This window comes from Adiantum capillus-veneris, chromosome 12 (assembly GCF_014529385.1).
Source record: "Adiantum capillus-veneris isolate H3 chromosome 12, ASM1452938v2, whole genome shotgun sequence".
Taxonomy (NCBI): domain Eukaryota; kingdom Viridiplantae; phylum Streptophyta; class Polypodiopsida; order Polypodiales; family Pteridaceae; genus Adiantum; species Adiantum capillus-veneris.
Window position 1 is genome coordinate 58,621,534 of NC_140942.1, and position 22,673 is coordinate 58,644,206.

The following is a 22,673-nucleotide window of genomic DNA, read 5'->3' on the forward strand; positions in this document are numbered from 1 at the left end:
TCCTTTTCCTCATGTTGTTTTATCTTCTTTTCAGCTTTGGTAAGATTCTCAGCTAGGGATTTTTGCTCTCGTTCCCTGCATGCTTTCATCCTAGTCTTTCTAGCTTTCCAACTATTTCGTTTGCTCTTGGTTTTCTGACTAGGTGCGTCTGTCTTTGGTCCATCATCTGTCTTTGGACTCATGTCACTTTCCGTGTTCTTTGTCTCTGGATTCTCATCATCTTTCTTTTGAGCTTGTGCTCTCGTAACCACTTGAACTCGTACGACATTTTCATTTTCTGAGCTATTAGGTAGCTGAACAATCCCTGATACATTTGTTGTGATTTTCCTGTTTTGGTTTGGTTTTTTCGGGCAATCGGGGATCAAGTGAGTGATGCCAAACTCAAGACAATAGGCATTTACTTCAGTGATCTCCGCATGAGGACATTGTTTGACCAAGTGGTTGTCACGACTTTTGTGACAATCTGTCTCTGGTTGAGGAGATTCTTTTAGCATTTCCTCTTGGCTATAAGCAAGCTTTGACCTAGATAAGCCACTATTTGCAATGAATCGCAATGTCCTTTCGTCCATTTCATACCTTCTTTCTCTCGAATGAAACCCAGGAGGTGGAGGTTGTACTCGCCTCACCACTCCATGTGTTTCTCTCACATTTTGTTGCTCCGAAGGGTAGTACTCACTTTGGTTTCTATACCACATTGTAGCTGGTACTGGTGTTGGTTTATTTGATGCTTCCATCATTGGCATTTATCTGATGTCTACCGGCATTCTAGCACTTGGCGTTACGTGATCTCTCGGATATTTATCTTCGGAGTATTTTCTGTTTACCCATTCTGGACTTGGGATGGTCTAACTCGTCGATTGTCTACAAGTCTAACCAGAGACTCTCCCAATCCTTCTCTTGTTATCGCTCTTGGAGGGAATCCTGGTGGCTCTCTTCTTGGAATTCCTATAGGAATTCTCGTGTTTGGTGGAGGCATTTGTGGTCCTTCATTGACCAAATATCCACCTCTTTCTAGTACAGTCTGTGGATTTGTGCTTTCTACAACTCTGTATTCTCGTCCATACTTGTCAAAAACTATAAATCTCCATTGACAGTCGACTCCATATGTGTAGACATATAAGAGCTTGTAATCCGTTATCTCTTCTAGGTATGGATCTAAGCACCTATAAAGATTGGCCTCATTGTCGTCAATGTATCTATATAGTCCTTCACTCTCATGACCAATCATCCAAATTCTCTCAGCAAGATGGGTCTTTATCAATTGCATGTTTGGAAGATCCATTGTGGGAGGATATTCCTCTATTGTCAGGATCTCCAAGCTTGTGTAAGCTGCATTTGAATCTAGGGTAGACATGATTTCTAGGCTTAAGAGTTTTTGCTTGGTTCAAGTAGACTTAGTCCACTGTGTAGGATGTCTATATGCTTAGAATTTAACAAAATTTGGTCCAGAGACTCCCCTTAAGTCCAACAACACAATGGTATGCTCAGAATTTCATTTTTCCTTGAGACATCCTACGCGTAGGATGTCTTTTTGCTCAGAATGACTTGAAATTTTCACCCCAGCTTCTCCTTGATGTGTGCTGATCATAGTGGTGTGCTCATAGGTTGGTTTGGAGTCCTAAATCAAGCTGGAGACATCCTACGCAAAGGATGTCTTTTTGCTCTATTTCAGCTCAAACTTGCACCGTAGCTTCCCCTTGATGTGCTTAACTCACAACTATTTTTACTTTTTGATTATGACACCTATAGATTGGTCAAATGATCCAGAATCTCCTCTAAAAGCCTGATGTCTGTTCTGATGAATTCCCAAGTCAAATCCACTCCAAATTGGACCAAAATCTACTAGGAGGCTTGCCTAAGGCTATATGACAGCATTGTATGGTCACAGTAGAATTTTGGTTTCAAAATTATGCAGTAGACATCCTACGCGTAGGATGTATAACTGCTCAGAATTGCCCCAAATTTGAACCACAGACTCTCCTTAAGGTGCTAATCACTGTGGTATGCTCAGAATTTTGTTTAGAGTCCAAAATCACACAGAGACTCACACACCCATGAAGTGCATGCAAACACTACCTAGATCAACGTAATGTCAATCGAGGACACAAATGACACGATAGGCACACGGAGGAAGTCTCTTAAGCTTGTCAGGCTAAGACCATCCTACACATACAACACTCTGGAAGGCCAACTATACAACAATCAAGAACCTCACTGCTCTCAACTACACCACCTATCCACATACACACATACGGAATGTAACTCACCTAATCATGCCAGATTCACATGAAACTTAAGGAACACCGTCCCCTCGCTAGGATACACCTGTCCCTAAGCTTCTACACTCAAAACCCTCACTCTAAACCCATCTACGGAAAACGCGTAGGATGATAGAGCCGAATTTTGAAAGTGCCCGAAACTGAAATTTATGAGTACCTATGCGTAGCTTATGTCTCCACGATTCTATAGACTACTAGCACACAGAAAATAGACATCGTTTGATACACTCACGGCCACAAATAGCTCGTAGATGCGTGGGCGTGTGCGCTTCGTCTCGCGTGGAATGCTTGGCATCGTCGTGTACCTCTCCTCGAGCCTACAGCAATGGTGCATTCGGATCTCCAATGTGTTGAGCGAGGCGGGCATAGCGAGAGGATAAAGCTCACGCTCACTCTCTTTCTCTCTCACACACAGTAGACGGCAGCGCTAAGTTTTGATTATGATAAAAGTCTTCTTTACAAAATGACCTAGGTACCTTATATACTAAGGCTACCTTAGGTTTAACCAAAAATGGGGTTGAAAGGGTCAAATGGTTTTGTATTTACAATGTAGAAGTGCCATTGCACCCCGGCTTTTGAAACTAGAATAACTACTCATTACAAATGACATTTATAGCCATAATCCGCAGCATTTCATAACTCACAAAAGATAAGACTTTGGTACGAAACTTGAGTTATGTTGTGTTGCTGACCCAGTGGTCTACAATCTACTCAATATAAATGTAAAAAATGGGATACAATCTGGAAGCTTCTGTAAGCCCCACTATTTACAAAGGTGAAATGTCATTTTTTCTCAATAACTGAATAATTACAAAAAATAATGTTCCGCCGAGTAGTCATTCTCCATTGGGTGTGTCCAACTGCTAACACGGAGTAAGCCCAAACCTTTGCGGATGGCGTCTAACTCTTCACAATACAATACCTTTATGAAAAGATCTGCAAGGTTATCCTACATTGCCACATAAGACAATTTGATCTCTCCTACTGAGAGTCTCTCCTTGACCTAGTGGTAATGCACCTCAATGTGCTTTGTGCGAGCATGAAAAAACTGGGTTCCTTGCAATCACCAATGTATTATAACTGACAGTGTAGATGGTTTTGGTATTGTCATGTCCAATGCCGAAATCAGTTGAGTCATCCACACACAACCGTAGCTGTGAAGACTGCTTGGTACTTAGCCTCACAAGTAGAATTTTCCACAATAGGCTACTTCTTACTCAACCATGAATACATGAACTGCCAAGCATGAAATAGAAACCGCTTGTGGACACTTGTGTGTCAAAACAACCAACCCAATCTGAGTTCAAAAATCATGTAACTGTGGCGGCAGTGATCCTCCCTTGGGATAAAATAAGCCAAGATGTAAAGTGCCACTCAAGTAGCCCTACCAATTCTTAGACCTTGGGATATGCATGAATTTTCTGACTTGTGAGGCTACAAAGTAAATATCCAACCTCAAGTTGCATATATAATTATGGCAACAAATACAAGTTTGGTAAAGAGTAACATTGGGAGGATCATGAGCATCATAAAGAATCAATTTCAAATTCCATGGGAGTAGCAAAAGGTTTGCAATCCTCAAGTCCAAAACTTACATAGAAATTCCTATATGTAACTTGTCTGACACAAGGAAATACCACCATCACAATGCTTAAATTGTATGTCCAAGTAATGATGCAACAACCCCAAATCTTTCATCTTGAAATTATCAATATGTCTCTCATTTGGTGCAGTGATCAGAAAATCATCCACATAAAGAACAAAAATGAGAAGTAAATCACGCTAACATTTGACATACAATGTGCTTTTTGATGAACTGTTACAAAAGCCTTGTTAAACCAAAATAGTTTCCACCATCTAATACCAAGCACGAGGAGATTGCTTCAACCCATACAAATATTTGTTACATTTTCGCACTCTATCTTCCTACCCTTGAATGACAAAAGCGCAAGACTACTCTACATAAAATTCCTCAAATATGTCACCATTCAAGGAAGCAGTAACAATGTTTGATTGATGTACATACTAACCAAAATGAGCTATGAATGCACGTAGAAAACACACAATAGTCATACAACAAGTGGGAGAAAAGTCTTTTCATAGTGCCTTTTTGTTATGCATAACCCTTTGCAACAAGTCCAGACTTATTGTATCAATCTCACAATGAGGCTAGCATTTCAAGTTATAAACCCACTTTGTCCCAATGGCCTTTTTTCTAAGAGGCAAATCACATAAAGTCCATGTGTCATTTTCTAAGTGCATCATATTCTGATTGCATGGCAGCCATCCAATTTTTTGAATTTTGTGCTTCATCAAAAGACAAAGGTTCCTCAACATCACATAAGCTAAACTCAGTCAAATCATAACAATCTAATGCATAAGATGCATGGCTAGAACTTGAACAAGTACGGCTAGACAAAGGTGCATCCAATTTACTAGCACACAAAGTATGCACCAGCCAATTTGGCATACCTCTAGCCTGCTCATTCTCAACCCTTTCCTCATCAAGTACATCATGTACATCTGCATCAGTGGTAGGCTGATCTGTAACATTTCCACAAACCCCCATAGGCTATACATTTGCCTCATTGCAATTGCATTAGAACTTCCACCACTGAAAAGAGGCAACAAAGTTTCATAAATGTCCCGTGAGCTTACATTATTGTCTCTAGGTCATGACCGCAAGGGCTGAACAGAATCTTCCACAAACAGAACATCTCATGAGACCAATATACACTTTGTTTAGCACTATTACAAAAAAAAGCGTTTGCCAACCTTATCATCTAATATTTTGTGTTGTTTTTGTGGAACCAAAGCATAAGCCAAATAACCAAAAATGCATATGTGCTCAATAAAAGACTTTGTATCATGTGATGATTCATAAGGAGTCATAGACTGTAAAGCTTTTGTAGGACACATTTTAAGCCAGAAATGCATTCAATTCAAGAGGCATATACTCCCCCCCTCTATGGGAATGGAAGGTGCCCGTAGTACCGTATTAGGAAAAATATGAACCCTCTAGGGGCCCTTTGGGATTAAGGTTAATTAGAGGCCAGCCAATGAGAAGAGGGTAGTGGACACACTCTATGTCCTCAAAAATGTAGGGGACAAAGTAGTCTTATAGTTCTTAAATGGGTTCTTACCTAGTGAGAAGGTGGGGTGGGGTGGGGGGGGGGGGGGGGAATATGGAACCTCCAACTTCCCACCTTTTTGATCCGGTTTTGAAAAAATCCCAAAAATTTGAAAATTTTCAAAATTTTCAAAATTTCAAAACTCAAATTTCATCTTTTGAAAATCCCCCTAAAACTATTTTATGGTCAAAAAAGCATTTTTTGATCTCAAAAAGTCAAAACGTGCATCCAAAAACCCTAAAATTCAAATTTTTTTAAAAACTTTTGAAAAATCTTTTTTTGCTATCTTCTACTCCATCGCACTCATCCTCTACTCCAACACTCTCTTTCTCTCTCTCTACACCATCTCCATTGCTGCAGCAAGGAAGCTCCTCTCTCCTCCCCTACCACCTTCCATTGCCACACCAAGCAAGGGTTATCCACGTTCTCCTCCCATCGCCACAAGGGTTAACCACCTTCTCATATTACTTTATCCCACCTACATTGTAGCAACAAGAAAGGTCCTTCTCCTCCTCCTAGTTTTCTTTGCCCAACCATGGCCAACTCTACTTCGCAAAGGCGGCCAAAGGATGAGGTCACAGCAGTTGCATGCCACAACACTAGAGGTGTAGATGATGAGTGGGTGCCACAAGAGTTCACCAAAGGATCTGCTATTGGCCCTCATCGTGTGCGGAATCGTGAAAACTTGGATCTTCATTGGAAAGGAAAGCTCCTTGGCTTCAAGAACCGCAAAGACAAGGGGACCGTAGCCATTGTGCAACATGTTTTCTCAATGTCAATCATGCAGTTGCAACAACCACCTCGATTTCCAACACATTGTAAGTACATGTTTTGAGAATACAAAGCTAGGTGTGAAATCACAGTGTAATGTTATTATGGATTTGTACTTAACATTTGTCATGCATTTATAGTCATATTTCCATCCACGTTGGTGGAGGAGCAGCCACTACATAGTCTCTCCGGCACATTCAATGCTATACATGCGGATATTGGAGCAATAATGTTCCCACATCTTTGCCCAACCAAACAAGTTCAAAGAAGGATTTTCTTCTATTCTCACTCCTATATTGTCCCTACTTCTACACAAGCGTTTGGAACGCTTGAACCCATCAAAGTAACTTCCTTATTAAGTATGGAGTGGCCGGTCCCAGATTTGTGGTCGGTAGCATCTTTCAAGAAAAAGATGATAATGGATGTCCGAAACTCTTTGAAATACTCTAAAGCTTCTAGGTCTGTGGGCTTGAGTTGGTGTTTGCCTATTCATTGTTTTGTGCACATTTTTAAAGAGTTTGGATTTGTGGAGACTACCACAATGCTTGTATGTAAAGATGCGCATTACGAGGAATTAGGAAGGCTTTAGAAGAGGACTGGGGTTTTCTTTAGGGCATGCACAACGGGGACCGGTACCGTTGTAAGGTTGGAGCTTCAGGTATTGGAATGCCCTATTTGAAATCCCGCACCTCCTTGTACATACGATTTCACTATGATCATTGGATGTGCAAGCTTGGAGTGTGGACTCCCTTACAGAGTGTAGACGGCGCTATTGCAAGCTTTGACATTGCAATGAAGATGCCCAACGATGCTTTGGAGGCGGTCCAAGTGAGCAAGCATTGGACTCTCAATAATGTTCGAGAACATTTGGTTATTATGGGTTTTGAGGCCCTTCAACAAGAACAATTTGGTTTACAAGGTCACAAGGTGAGAATCCTTCCACCACATTTTCAATACATCATGGTTTGTCGATCATTGGATGCTTGTTGTAATGAATGTCCGCAGATTGGGAAGAGAATGGAAGACAAATTGAAGGTCGAGGAGGACTGGGGGATAGATGGAACTATGCTATCGATCTTATAACTTTGTAACTCTTGCAATTTTCATATTGATCCCCGCTGTAATCAACATGATTTCCTTCGGCAAATCATGCCTTTTAATATAATTTTTTGCATTGGGATGAGAAATCATTTTTTGGTGAAAGTGCCTTTTTTTTTTAATGTCTTAGAAAAAGGGTCCATTATAAAAGGGGGGCCACCTAACTCATTTACTATTTTCACTTTTGCAACTCTTGAGCTCCTCCGCTCTCTATCTACACCCCAGGCTAGACATGGATGCTACCACAGCCTCTGCATCTGCACCCACATCCACCCCTTTGTCATGCTTCATCCTCTTCCTCGAGGACACCAAATACAAAGGGAAGTTGGACCTCCACACCTTTCCTACTTGTCTCCCTGACCTTGACGCCACAGTTCCCCTTCACATGGATGCATTTGAGAAGATTTTTGCGTTCATGGAGGAGCACATCATTAAATATTTTGTATCTATCCCCACACATGCAGGGATCTGGGTGCCTTGCGATCTTTTGCGCTATATACACAAAGGTGATCCCCCATTCTCCAAGCGGTTGCAACGATTCCAAGAAATTGCAACCGATGCAGGCCATTACTTGGACGAGCAAGCCCCTGGGGTGTCAGCACTCAAGAAGCACAAGTTGGGGGTGGATTACCTTTCTCGGCTCGCAACATTTATCTTCTTGGTGAGCGAGGAACCTGATCTGGAGGAGCTCCTCTTACCACACCTTCAAGTTGAGTCCTTTATCAAGGAAACCAAGGAGCATTAGGTTATACCCATGAACCATGCAACGGAAGGAAAGGCACACCGGCTTGAGTACCCTAGGGGTCTTGAGGAAGTGGTTGAGAAATCCATAGTTGTGGCTGGCCCTAGTGACACTCTAGTGCCACTACCACTGACGGATGTGGCTATCCCAGAGGTAGAAATAAGCCACTTCTCCTCAGTGTTAGTGGATGTGGAGGAGTATGTGTTCCTGCATGATTTGGAGAAAGCATTTGGCCTGCGCATGGATGAATGCTTGAGCGTGCTATGCAAAAACAACAAATGTCCCTTAGACAATACGCCAGATGCCCTACAAAGCAAGCTCTTGCCAGATGGGGACTCTGTTGCTGACACTATTGCAGTTGTATGTGCGGAGGTCCTGGCAGCAGAGCAGTTGCACGTGGCCGATGAAGATTTCCAAGCCACGCAAGCCAAGGTTGAGGCTGCTAGGATGCCTATGCCATTACGCAACCTCCCATGTGATGATACAAAGCTCGTATCTGTGGTGCATGGGAGCATTGACTTGGATGCAAAGGGAAACAGGGAGGAGGACGACAAGGAGCAGGAGGTAAACTGTATCCTAAGTTTTATGTTACTATTTTATCCTTCATTGTCTTTTTTCTCAACCTTCATCGGTTTATGACAAGATGTTGTGGAGGTTGATGATTTTGCTGCAAGGACGGGTGGCAAGCGGGGTGGCAAGCGGACGGGCTTTGGACCTCAAGCTTCCCTTGCGCATTACCTAGGACAACTCCCCCCTGGCGATGTGTCCATTATTCATAATGAATTTACTTCCCAAGCCCATTTTATGACTTGGTCGTTAAAAGATTTGAGAAAGTTTTTGTGTTTGAGCACCATTGCTCAAACTATGCATCAAGTGTTCCTAGTGCGTAGATCCCTTGTATGCATAGCGTTTGGCATTGGCTTTCGTGGTAAAGTGCTTGCCCAGATAGGGATACATGCTTCCATTGACTCAACTGACCCAAAGGCCATAGTGCAGTCCCTCTTGACTAGGGAGTTGCCTTACGCGCAAAATAGGCGCCAGGAAATGATCAAAAAAATTATGAACTCCTCAGATACATGATGTAAAATCACCGTTTTGGAAGGAATAAAAAATATTTGAAATTGTCTCTCTGTATTGCAAATTCTTTTGAATGTGATTTGTCAATCTTCAAAATTGTTTCGATTGGTGATACGAATTTTTTTTTGATTGGTGACTTTGTAATTTCAAGTTCTGTATGTAATTGCAGTCAATTTCAGTAAATTTGTGCTTTTTAAGTACCCTTGGGGGTAGATAAGCCTATAAGGGCCAAAAAAAAGCCTAGCCACAAGGGCGCGCAAATGGCCCATCCATCAATTTTGGATGGGTCATTTGCGCGCCCTTGTCGCCAGGCTTTTTTTTGCCCCTATTAGGCTAATCTACCCCCTAGGATACCTACAAAGCACAAATTGATTGCAATGGATTGGTTTTGCATCACTCATTTAGATGCACCCTTTTTATGGAAATTCCAGCATATGTTCACACTCAAGGACACTAGAAAAGGTGAAATCAATTATGAGATGAAGTTTCTAGCACACTATCACCTGCTTCAGCTATACCTAGTACACCCCTGCACCAAAAAGTCCAATTAAATTGGACATTTGAAAAATCCAAATTACTGTTGCATAGACACTTGGTTTCACAATATGTTATTTATTTTTATATCCTATAGGGAATTCAAAGCTTGAAATGTCCAAAAAAGGGTGTCCACAAGGATCCATGTAAAATAATGAAGCAAAACCAATAGGTTTTAGTAAATTTGTGCTTTCTAGGTATCCTAGGATGTAGATAAGCCTACAAGGGGCAAAAAAAAGCTTGGCCACAAGGGCGCGCAAATGGCCCATCCATCAGTTTTGGATGGGCCATGTGCGTGCCCTTGTGGCGAGGCTTCTTTTTGCCCCTATTCGGCTAATCCACCCCCTAGGATACCTACAAATCACAAATTGATTGCAATGGATTGGTTTTGCATCACTCATTTAGATGCACCCTTTTTTTGGCAATTCCAACATATGTTCACACTCAAGGACACTAGAAAAGGTGAAATCAATTATGAGATGAAGTTTCCAGCACACTATCACCTACTTCAGCTATACCTAGTACACCCCTGCACCAAAAAGTCCAATTACATTGGACATTTGAAAAATCCAAATTACTGTTGCATAGACACTTGGTTTCACAATATGTTATTTATTTTTATATCCTATAGGGAATTCAAAGCTTGAAATGGCCAAAAAAGGGTGTCCACAAGGATCCATGTAAAATAATGATGCAAAACCAATAGGTTTTAGTAAATTTGTGCTTTGTAGGTATCCTAGGGGGTAGATAAGCCTACAAGGGGCAAAAAAAAGCCTGGCCACAAGGGCGCGCAAATGGCCCATCCATCAGTTTTGAATGGGCCATTTGCACGCCCTTGTGGCCAGGCTTTTTTTTGCCCCTAGTAGGCTAATCTACCCCCTAGGATACCTACAAAGCACAAATTTATTGCAATGGATTGGTTTTGTATCATTCATTTAGATGCACCTTATAGGTTTATCTACCCTCAAGCGTACTTTAAAAGCACAAATTTACTGAAATTACATACAGAACTTGAAATTACAAAGTCATTTCATTACAAAGATAATAGACACAGTAGACACAACTGTTGATCATATTATCATTGGAAAGTCAAATCATTACAAAGATAAGGGTGTGCAATACAAAAAGAGGGGTAACTTCGGCTAATGCGTGAAGTCTCGTCGCAATCGACGTGCAAGCTGCATATCTTTTGGCTGTATTGTCACTCGCTTTGCATGTATGGAGCATAGGTTGGTATCTTCCAACACCGAAATGATGTGGGCCTCTACAGCTTCTTGAATATCCTCTAGTGCTATTACTTGCATTCTATAGTGATTTCCATAGCTTTGAATCACCTCCTTCACAGTGCGAGCAAAAGGGACGCGTCGAATCAAAAGCTTTGTTGTCTTCTGGTAGTGGCGGATTTCTGCAAATGCCCTTGCTATTTTTAGGCTTCTTGAAAAACTTAGACTTGCGTCTGTTTACATGCTTAGGGGCTGGTTCTGCAGCCTCTTCTGATTCTTCCTCTTCCCTTGGCTGCCGATCTTGTCATGTGGGGAGAGCTCCCTGGACTCTAGGCAATGTCTTCCACCCAACGGCCACCCGGTGTGTGCGCAGTATTTTTTCTCGCAACCATGGTGGCTCACTCTCTGATTCAGAGTCTGTATGGACCACCTGAGTCCTGGATGGTCCTGCTTGTGATTGGTGGCGCGACGGCTGCTCCCTATCGGACTCTGTTGTTTGCTGGCCCTCTTCTTCTCTCCAGCGCTGGGCATGTTTCTTCATTCTCCTTCTAGGTGTTATATCTTGAGGAGGTGGATATTCAACAGTCCTCGATGACTCTCGTGCCCTACCACCATGCCCACTACTAGATGAGTTCCTGGAACGGCCAGGCATTCGTGGCCGTTCTCTTGTGCCTTGAAGCCATGACAAATTCTCACATCCTTGGAGGGTGTTTGTGTTGGCAGGTGCATGCTCTTTCGTGGTTTGTTTGGTGCGCGCCATTTAGTTGGTAAGAGCTCATCTATTCTTAAGAAATGAGTGGTTTATGAGAGCATGCAATATTTATAAGGGCCCATTTAAAAAGGGCCCTGTTCACACTATTTTTTTTAATAAAAAGTATTATTTTTTAAATAAACATGTCGCTAAGAGTTGGACCTTGCATTCACGTTTAGTGACTCACGCAGTATCAACTTTGATCCTTGTCGCAGTCTGCATCGCCGCCATGCAGCATGCTTGGTGGGACCTTGCGACATTTGCCACTTGTTGCTATGCTCTTGACGACTCCATTTCCGCACTTCAATAGCAATCTTGGATTGTTGGCACGCTCCATTGTGAGCTTACGAGCAAATGTTGTGCGAAAAAACCAATTGAACATCTCCTCCAAATAATTAGATTGCACCATTCCACCACGATGTCGAGTATTTTTTAAGTACACTCCCCTTGCTCGATAATGGGACTTCTCCATGCCTTGAGTGCTAAAAATTTCAAGCGATCCATACTTGTGCATAAAAAATGCACCATGCGCAAACAAGATATGTTGTTTACATGAGTAGACGATCCACATTATTAAATAAAAACAATCCCTTGTAATGAATACACCATGTAAAATGACTTACCATGTAATGTGTGATGTTATTTTTACCCCAAGAAAGGGTGAAGACCTTGGTAAAATCCGCCAAGGCTTCCTGAAATGATTGGTGTTGTTCTTCTGTTGTGCTTTTAAGGTCCATAAGCTTGACCATTTTATCAAAATGTGCCCAAACTTGCTTGCGCTTGTTTGCAAGCTCTCCATTTGAATCTTTGTCGGTAGTAGCTTTGCATAACTCCTTCCAAAGCTCCCAAAGGTTACCTGCCTGCTAGTTGGAGCTGTTTTGAGCATCATATCGACTTGGCTTTCCTTGGGAAACTTTCTTCAAAAAGTGTCTAGCTTTTTGTCCACTCATTGACACTTGTTGAGCAATTTCATGGGCCTCCCCTGTGTTTTTTGTAGCAACGATAGACACATTTCCACCGTGACAGCCAATGGAATTCAAGAGTACCTCCACTCTTTCGATCGCTTCCTGAGACTTTTCCAACGGTTTCATTGTGAAAGCATAGTCAATGTGGAGCTTCAATAGCCTATCAAAAATGCGCATGAATGCGTGTAATGTACAAAAATTTACATTCGATAGAGGAAATCGAAATATTGGATTCCAAGCGTGGTCCTTTTGATCACGGTCTGGGGCATTGAGCATGGGACATTTCAGAATATACGCTTCCTATTCTCTACCTTCATCTCCGACATCACGACAATCTAACCCTTGTTCTCCATGCCCTTGCCATGGAAGCATGGAACCGGCCTTTGCAGTGGTCTTATGTGATTTGTTTCCATTAGGTTTGTACCCTCAAGTGCAAAATGGACGAGGCATGAGAGAAGAAGCCCCTTGTTTGCATCCAAGCAAACACTTTATGGTCTTCAAATCCCCACCTAAGTGCCACTCTACATCATAACTACCAAAACCCTCAATCTCCAACTTTTGACCTGCAATTTGGGAGTGTATCACTTCTATGATCCATGGAGTTCTCTCAAAAATCCATGAAAGTACTCCATTGGTCTCTTTGGGCACCTCAATAGCACCCAACCACCAAATGTCTTTCTCTGATTGCACGCTAAAAGATGGGGTGGGAGATGGCTTGATTGAATCCCTTCGCTTGGTTTGCAGAAGGGCCTCGTTCATTAGAGTGACACTTAGCCTCTCTAACCTTCGGCCTTTCACTATTTGATACTCATCAAGTTTCAGCACAAAAGCGACTTTTGTGCCAAGCATTACAAAATAAATAGTGCTAAGACCTTAAACTTCAGAGTTATAATATGAATAATACCAAAGAAAAAAGTAAAGTGTGTCACCTTCTTCAAGTAACTCGTAAAATCTAAGCATGGCTTCTTGAAGCCTTCTAAGATCCACGAAAATATTGTTCCACATTGTGTAAGGAAAGCCCTTCTCCGAAGGTCTTATGGATTGTTTGTTACCTTTTTCCCTTGTCTTTGTTGCGCACGAAGCATAAAGGGAAGTTGGCATTGTGTCCTCAATGTGTAGGTATGTCTCAATGCGGGAGAACACATCTTCGTTTGTGGCCTTCTTTGCGAGCTTGACCGAGTGAGGAACTGGAAATAGGTTTTCAAAAATTCCATGTTCTTTGAGGGCATCCTTTAGGATTTGAAAAATAGCCTGATAGGCTTTGGTGCTGATTCCAGCCTCATCACAAGCATGTTGAACGTCATCATCACTAACTACATTTCTTAATTTACGCATAAGGTCCTTGGTGACTGCATCCTTAATGTGCTTACCTCCACGTGATTGTAAGATAGAAATCACGTCCTGGGTATTGAGACAACTAGTGAGAAGGTTGACTCGATCATCTTGGCTTGTTCCACCGCATGCCTCCTGGATGAAGTTTCTAGCAACAAATAAACATAAATGTTAGAAAATAGTGTGAAGTAAGAATGCATCATGCAAGTAAAAACCAAATCACCTTGTGGCTGTAACTCGTCGTTTGCGTGCTCCTCCTGGATGTGCAAGAGTTTAAATGGATGAATACATGCGTTTACGTTCCCTTGCACCAAGGGGTGTTTCTTTCAAGTATGTGATGGTATTGGTAAGATTCTGGATGTGAGACTCCTTTTCTTACATTTGTTGTTCAAGAGTTTTAACTACCCTCTCCGAAGAGCCAACACTCTCTTGTAATGCCGTCGTCTTGAGGTGAAGAGCTTGAAATTAATGCATCCACATATGAAAAGAAGCACCTGCACCCATACACAACCGCTTGCAATAGCCTAACAAACCTGCTTCTCCCCTCCCAAGAAATTGAAGAAATGTGGAAAGGCTATTAAATGGTGGATGGAAGCGGCATATAGGATCGTAAGGCTACAAATGGCCATCCACCCAAATGTCAACATTGGTCTCACAAGCGGTGCGACGTTCTTGTGATGACTTTTGATCACCTTCACTAGTGGTCTTCGGTGCAAATGCCGTGGGTAAGTGAATATGTATTCTTTTGGTGTGGGGAGTACGTGGTGGTGGAAGCAAACCATTTGTGATGTCCGTGAGCACCATGGAAGCTGTTGCGGGAGGAAGCAAATGATGAAAAGATAGAGGGGGAAGGGTAGAGAGGTTGAGGAAGATGGGAGGAGAGAAGGAGGGAGGGGGGGGAGGGAGAGATTGGGGAGGAGGAGGAAGGTAGGGTCAGGGAGGGAGAGGAGAGGGAGAGAGAGAGAGGAGAGAGAAGGGAGGAGAGAGGAGGAGGAGAGAACAAAATGTTTATTACTTTTTGGGGGAAAAGAGTTTTGAAAAAATGGACTTTCTAAGCTTGTGGGTTAAAAAATGGGTCAAAAAATGATTTCTGGATATGTATATATGTTGGGAGGAAGTTTGAAGTTAGAAACAAGTAAAAATGAAATTTTTTTTTAAAGTCAAATTTTGTCTCTTTGTGACCCACGTTCTTGCTGATGTGGACACACTCCTATGCTTCCTTCACTTTAAAAAAAGATACAGAGAGAAAGTAACCCTTTAGGTCCACATCCTACATTTGTCTTAAAAAAAGGCTAGAAAAGCCTTCTCAAAACTACCTTCTTCAATGCCCTTGCCCCCTAAACCCCACAAAACATTAGCCTTAATCCCTAAAAATTAGGATTCCTTACAAGGCCCATGCAAGGTTCATATTTCTCCTAATATTTTGAGACATTTTTGGCCATAGCTAAAAATTTCTTAAAGGACAAAAACACTTTGGACTTCACCATAAGTGGATACACTCGTGCATCCATGGAGTAATCATCAATGAAAGTCACAAAGTAAAGGCAATAGCCCAAGGAAGGAGTTTGCATGGACCCACAAACATCACTATGCACAAGATGCAACTTGCATGAAGCCCTAACCAAACCATCCTTTAGAAAATTTGAATGTTGTAATTTACCCAAAATACAACCTTCACAACCATGTTTGACAAGTGCTTCAAGAGGTGAAAAAGAAGAAATCATATTATATTTTTGCAAACGTAGAAAACAGGTAAAATTCAGATGCCCAAAGTGTGCATGCCACAGTTTTGCATCCAAAATAGCCTTAGAATCTACCACTGCATTTGTAAAATTCTACCCATACTTTTCATACAAAGTGAGCTTATACATCCCACGACTAAAATGCTTCATGCAACAATCTCATCACCAAAACTGAGATCATGAACTCTACATTTTTCATCCACAAATTTCACAACAATGCCAAGTCTAGCAAGTGCAGATATAGACAAAAGTTTTTGCTTGATCCGAGGTACATATAATGCATCAACTAGCATTCGCAGAAAATAAGCACAATCTTTCCAACTCCCTTGACTGGATAAGAGCCATTGTTGAAACAAGTGACACAATTCCCATGAGGGACATCCTTGAGATAGGTAAATAAGCACAATGAGGGTAATGTGCTTTGTAGCACCACTATCAAATTACCACACATGAGCATATACAAAACTAACATACATGCCTCATATGCACTATACATTAAAATCCCATTTTGCATCTACATCAACATCACAATCTCCTTTCACATAAGACTCAACATGAGTTGCATTTGTAGTGGAACCAATCTTTTTCTTCTTAGCCTCTATTTCCTTTAGCTTAGGAGATTGCTTGATCAAGTGATCATTAGCTTTAAAATAATGGAAATACATCTATTTCCTTTAGCTTAGGACATTGTTGATCAAGTGATCTTTGCTCCTGTACAAATTGCTACCAACAAAATCATTAGGAACAAGAGATTTACAACCTGTAGAAGAACCAAGAGAAGTGGCTACATTGTTGTTAGCAGTTTTTCTTTGAGCACCAATAAAGGCATGTTCCATTGCATGTTTTTTAGCCCTTTGATTTTTTGGAAAGTGACTCCTGCAACACCAATGTGCATAATGCATCCAACTTGACAACTTCGGGATTTCTTTGGGTCATAAGTCTCCAAGTAGTAACAAAATTTTTGTACAAATCTGGAAAAGCATCAAGAATAGTTTGCACAAGAAAAATTTCATAAATAACTTTTCCTGCATAATTAAGTTTTAACAGACACTGCAAACAATGCATGAGCATGCGCATCTCTTACATCCCAACAAGCCTGCTCAGACATAGGCAAAACAGTTCTAACATCAGCAATACTATTAGCAAATCAGCCTGCGGCATTCTCAACATTGCCTCTATCTAGAAAACCAAGATTTACATAAATGCCCTATACAATGTTCCAAAATCCTTTGACACAAGGACATGTTGTGTCATGTAAGCCCACATAGGATAATTTTCCCCATCCAATATTTCCTATAAAACAACAAACATCTTGAACACATCTATGTTTTTGTCAGCTATGGTGAATGCCTGCACTTGATGTAAAAATTACTTGAAAAGAGGAGAAACAAAGTAGGAGCAACACGTGCTATATGCTATATAGCACGAGCCGTAGAAGAATGTAAGGGACTTGTTATGCAAAAAACAACACTAACAAAATTTTTGCACAAAATGAAGAATTATTCTAGAGCCCCATCTATATCACTTACATCACATCATTTGATGAATACATCAGCAAGAAAGAGAATTTTAATCTGAGGTATGAATTCATGTAAGAAAATGTTAAAACCATTTATCAAATGTGCAACTGAACCAGTTGGTCCGTGAGGTAAGGTGCACATCCTTACCAAACCCAAAGGTGCCATCATGGTAGTCAGGTTTGTGCTTTTCATAGCTAGTTGGTGGGTACAAATCTCCCATAGAATATATTTTCTTCCTACAAATGCCTATGAAACCCTATCTAAAATTGTCCCTATACCCAACATTTATGTATATTAACTTATTGACGGGTTTCATATCATGGATTAGCAAGCGAGAAGAAAAGCGTGTCGCCCTCGAAGACAACTTTTCTTTAACGCGCAAAGCCAAATCTCCTAAGCCTCATTAAAAGCCTTAAGCAATCTTAAATCTCTCAAATCCCTCAAGCTTAAGACCATAATCCATCCTTAACCTCTGTTAACCTTCATAACCGAAAGCTCTTAAGCTATCAAGAGTAGAATTAATCCTCATCTATCGGAGCCATAAGCCAAGCTCTCTAAATCGAGCCTAATCTCAAACCATTAACGGAGACTAACCTAAGCCGAGCTTCTAATCCATCATTAGCCATTTGAATCGGGAGACAGAAGCCAAATCTGAAGGCCATTGGAAGGAAAAACTCTTGAGCCTTATCGGGAAGAAACAGAAGACGATACAAAGCAGGTCATTGATAATTTTCTTGTTAGCACCTGGATTAAGTCAAGTTTCATCTTGTAAGGAGCATTAATCCTCCATTAACGATTGATTAATGATGAGTACTGTGGATTAGCTCGAATTAAGAGTACGGTTTGTTTTGAGCTTTGTATTGTTAATTGTGCCTGGTGCATCTCTTTACCTCTCACAGCCAGGGGCCCGGTGCCTTCCCGGCTCACCTTTCACACAATCATCCCCCCACATTCTTGGTGAACCTGATGCGTAACGAGGCAGGGTGGGAGGTCAGGATGGAGATTCCAACAGAATTGAATCAGTTTATTGAAGATTACAACCTGCATAGATTTGATAGAAATCTAGCAGCGGCAGATTTGTGAAAAATGTTGGGCTTAGTTAAGGGTGCTTTCAAGAAGTAACAGCTATGAAGTTGAAAAAGCATATTGATGATGCAGTGGAGATGTCACTTGATGCCGTACACGAAGAGTATGGGATTTTTCAAGGGCATGATCCAGATGGACTCCTTGTATGCTATCAAGCGGAGATGAAGAGACGAGGAATTCCAGAAGATCGGATGATTTTGACCTTTGAAGAAGTTGTACCCTCCGAGTTTAAAGATAAGGTATGAGAACTGGCCGAGACATACCCCACACAGTGGGACTATTTTGTAGATGGTTTTGTTCATGAAAGCTACAAAATTATCGAGTTAACAATGAAGGAGATTAGTGAACGAAGCTAGATTCTTTTCTATTAAGAAGAAGGGGATCATATGAAGTTCGTTAATTATGATCAATTTTGGGACCATATTTATGCAAGAAGTCAAGCCAAAGCAAATACATCTTTGGAAGTAGTAGATTCAGCGACAAAAGGACCATATTTTGAGCAACCGAGCAAAGGTACATAATAAATTTACAACTGAAACATAAATGTATGATTTTATTTGAAGATTTTTCGCATGCAAGCTACTTTGAATAATGGTTCTAGTGAAGATCTAGACTGTACAACAAAATTTTTCAAGCTACTGATATTGGCATGGGATGCTCTCAACAAGTTTATCAAGAATATGAGCCACTACAGGCTTCTATTAGTTCTATCGGCACTATAGCTGAACAAGGCAGCAGATTTATTGTAGATGATTGCATAAACAAATCTATTATATATACGATAGCTGATGAAGTGATCGAGATTGTGAACCTAACACAGGATGTACCTGATAATGCTAATGAACCTATGGTTGCTTCTGGCAATATGTTTGTCGATTCTATTATCACAGAAGCAGATTCCATAATTGATGGGTTTTTGGCCCAATCTGAAGGAGAAGGTTATAGCAGTTTGGAAGAGCTTTGTGATGCATGTACCCCTTTAGAAGGGGTGCGTGATGAACCTTTTCAAAGTAATAATGTCTTGCTAAGTAGCATGGATGTAGAGGAAGATATTGAAGATTGCCTACATCATGTTGATTGGGAACAGGATATTGACATAGATTGTACATCTATGCTTATATACGGGCTGCAAGAAGAGGCAACTCCTATAGCTTTGAATAATGTTGAGACTTCCAAAGGTGATTTTCCCATGGATGTTATGGATGAAGATTTTAAAGACAAATCATTCATTATAAACCTCAAGAGTAAGGTAAAAATATCTCTGATGATACAGGTCTAGAAAGTCCTAAGGTTTTTCATAATGGCTATGAAGCTAGAGGGGGTGATGATGCTAAATCATCCCTGATACTACATAAAGTGCACATGATTTTTCATTTTCTTGGACAATGTGCCAACTGTGGCTGGATTTGGATACTATTCTTAGTAATTCTTATGTCAAGGATGTTCTCGCTACCAGTAAAAGGGAGTCTCAATTCTTTAATTCTTGCTGGTAACGACCTTAAGTTACCAAAAGTTTAAGACGTGGCTTTTGCACTATGCTTCAAGTGAAGCTCTAGTATATTGCGGAGGCCATCAATGCTATGTGATCTTAATGGTATTTGATCCAGGTGATTCTACAGATCTTCAAAAGCAGGTTCACTATGGATGGGTATTTTTGGGTCTACATAGTGGTTTCTTTCTGCTAGATCTAGGGATAGCATATTTGGAGCACAAGTGCTTGAAGTTGTTTGTTTTAGAATATGTATGCTCATGTGGATATTATGCTGCTCCACTATTGGGGCAATTCCTTATTATCCCATTTGGTCCTGGGAGCTATTGAAGAGCAACTGGTAGATTCAAAGACTTCGTTCAGGTTACTTGGCAGTAGATTTATTTTTGGATGTATGCTAAGACAGAAGTGTTTATGGTTATATGATCAATAAGCTTACATGGCTAGCTTCCAGTTGACATCTTGGACAATTGTTATAGTATCTTCACATCTTTTGAGATGGTTTTGCTACCAGAACTTGATGAACATTCCGTGTGTAGACAAAGTAAGGCATACTTGAGCTTGAAAGGGTTCCTTTAAGAGAGCTGATGGTCAAGCCGTGTGCATAAGTAATTGGAGCACTTGAGTTTGGTGGGGTTCACTAAACAGATTTTCATAATTCAATGCTTTGGAGATACGATCACTACGGTTCAAAGATTTGTGATGGGACAGATACAAGATAATTGAGCTAGACTATTGATGTTATGATTTACACTTTCTTTTTGTTTTTACATAGCTTTATCAACTACGTGAGCTGGATAACAAGTAGCTTAAGGTATTTATAGAAGATACAGCTTGAAGACCGGTTGGCAGAGATCGGAGGTTGTGCAGGTTTAAAGGGGGTCAATGCCGTGCCGCTCCGCTCACATGATAAGAAAATGAGAAAAGGAATGATGATTAAGAGTATTTGAATCCTGCATGGTTAATCAGTAGGTAGAAGGGCTTGCTAACAAGACAAATTTTAAGTTGAAAGTGTGCCGAATGCGGCTCTACATGTCATAAGATGTCTTGGTAATGCTAAACAGTGAGTATTCTTGAAGTGGTTATAGATGGGATTTTATTAATCCAAGTTGAAGTACTCAAAAAGCTCTACATGCGTGTCTTTACGGCTCGTCAATCGGAGCTACGGATAAGAAGTTATGACAGTTTTAAGTTGAGTCAGTAGCAGATCCATACCGGATTGGGCAAGTGCAGCTGAGGGGGCAAAACTGGAATGAATGCATCAGGCTGAAGTGCTCAATTTTTGGAGCGAGTCGGTCTTTTCAGATCGGTGATCGAGATTTTGGTTGGCAAGATATGGCTAGTTTAAGTATCGTCAGGGGCCGGGTTCGAACCGCCCTGGTCGCCCTGATCATTCACATTCATCTTGCTTAATGAAGTGCGATGCCCGATGTGTATGCCAAATGTGTAAACCTAAGAGTGTAAACCTAAGAGGAGGAGAAAAAAAAGAAATGGCAAGGGCTGAAGCACCGTGCAAGAACGGCATGCAGGGAGGTTTTTGCTTGCGCAAGCCGGCTCGCGGGCCTCAGACGGCTTGGGCGAAGAAGAAGAAGTTGCATGGGAGCTCCTGGCGCTTTGATCCGGCACCCACGGTGCTGGTTTTTGAGCCGGTCCAACATGGTCTGCCACGTCAGCAAGTAGCCATTCCCATTAGCGATATTGCTAATGGGATGGCTAAAAATAGAAAGCCCATGCAAACAAAAGGGACGCCTCTTGGGACTCATTCTACATCTTCTCTTTCCATGAGTTCTCTCTCCAAAAGAGGAAGCGAAGGCTCATAGGCTCTGTCTCCTTAAGCCTCGAAGCCAAGTTTTCTTTAACCCGCAAAGCCAAATCTCGTAAGCCTCATTAAAAGCCTTAAGCAATCTTAAATCTCTCGAATCCCTCAAGCTTAAGACCATTAGCCATCCTTAACCTCAGTTAACCTTCATAAGTGAAAGCTCTTAATCTATCAAGAGCGGAGTTAATCCTCATCTCTCGGATCCATAAGCCAAGCTCTCTAAATCGAGCCTAGTCTCAAACCATTAGCAGAGCCTAACCTAAGCCGAGCTTCTAAGCCATCATTAGCCATTGGAATCGGGAAGCAGAAGCCAAATCGGACGGCCATTGGAAGGAAAAACTCTTGAGCCTTATCGGGAAGAAGCAGAAGGTGATACAAAGAAGGTCATTGATAATTTTCTTGTTAGCACATGGATTAAGCCAGGTTTCATCTTGTAAGGAGCATTAAGCCTCCATTAACGATTGATTAATGATGACTATTTTGGATTAATTGGAATTAAAAGTACCGTTTGTTTTGAGCTCTGTATTGTTAATTGTGCCTGCTGCATCTCTTTTCCCCACACCTCTCACAGCTAGGGGCCCGGTGGCTTCCTGGCTCACCTTTCGCACAATTTTCCCCCAATAACGGGGCCAATCGTAAAGGGGTCCAAATGAGACATGGTTTATCAAAGAGCAAGGCTAGCCAATGGAGCTCAAATACCTTAGGGTTAGCTTCATTGAAGACCTCCTAAGGTTAGTGTTAAAAGTCCTTTGATGTTAGGAGGTGGGAACCCTACCCAAGCTTGAGGTGCTTATCGTTCTTGATGAATAAGGTTCTTGAGGTGCTTATCATGCTTCATGAATAAGGTGCTTGTCATACTTGATGACTAAGGTGCTTGTCGTTCTTGCTCACTAAGATGCTTGACGTGCTTGTTGTGCTTGTTGACTAGGGCGCTTGAAGTGCTTGTGGGAATACTACCCAAGCTTGAGGTGCTTTGTCATGCTTGATGACTAAGGTTCTTGTGTCTCATAAGTCAAAGGCATCCCTAAAAAGGAGGGGACGATCCCCGAAGCTAGGGGGATAAGAGATAACACACACACACACACACACTCAAGGTATGCCAAGCCTCAAGAAG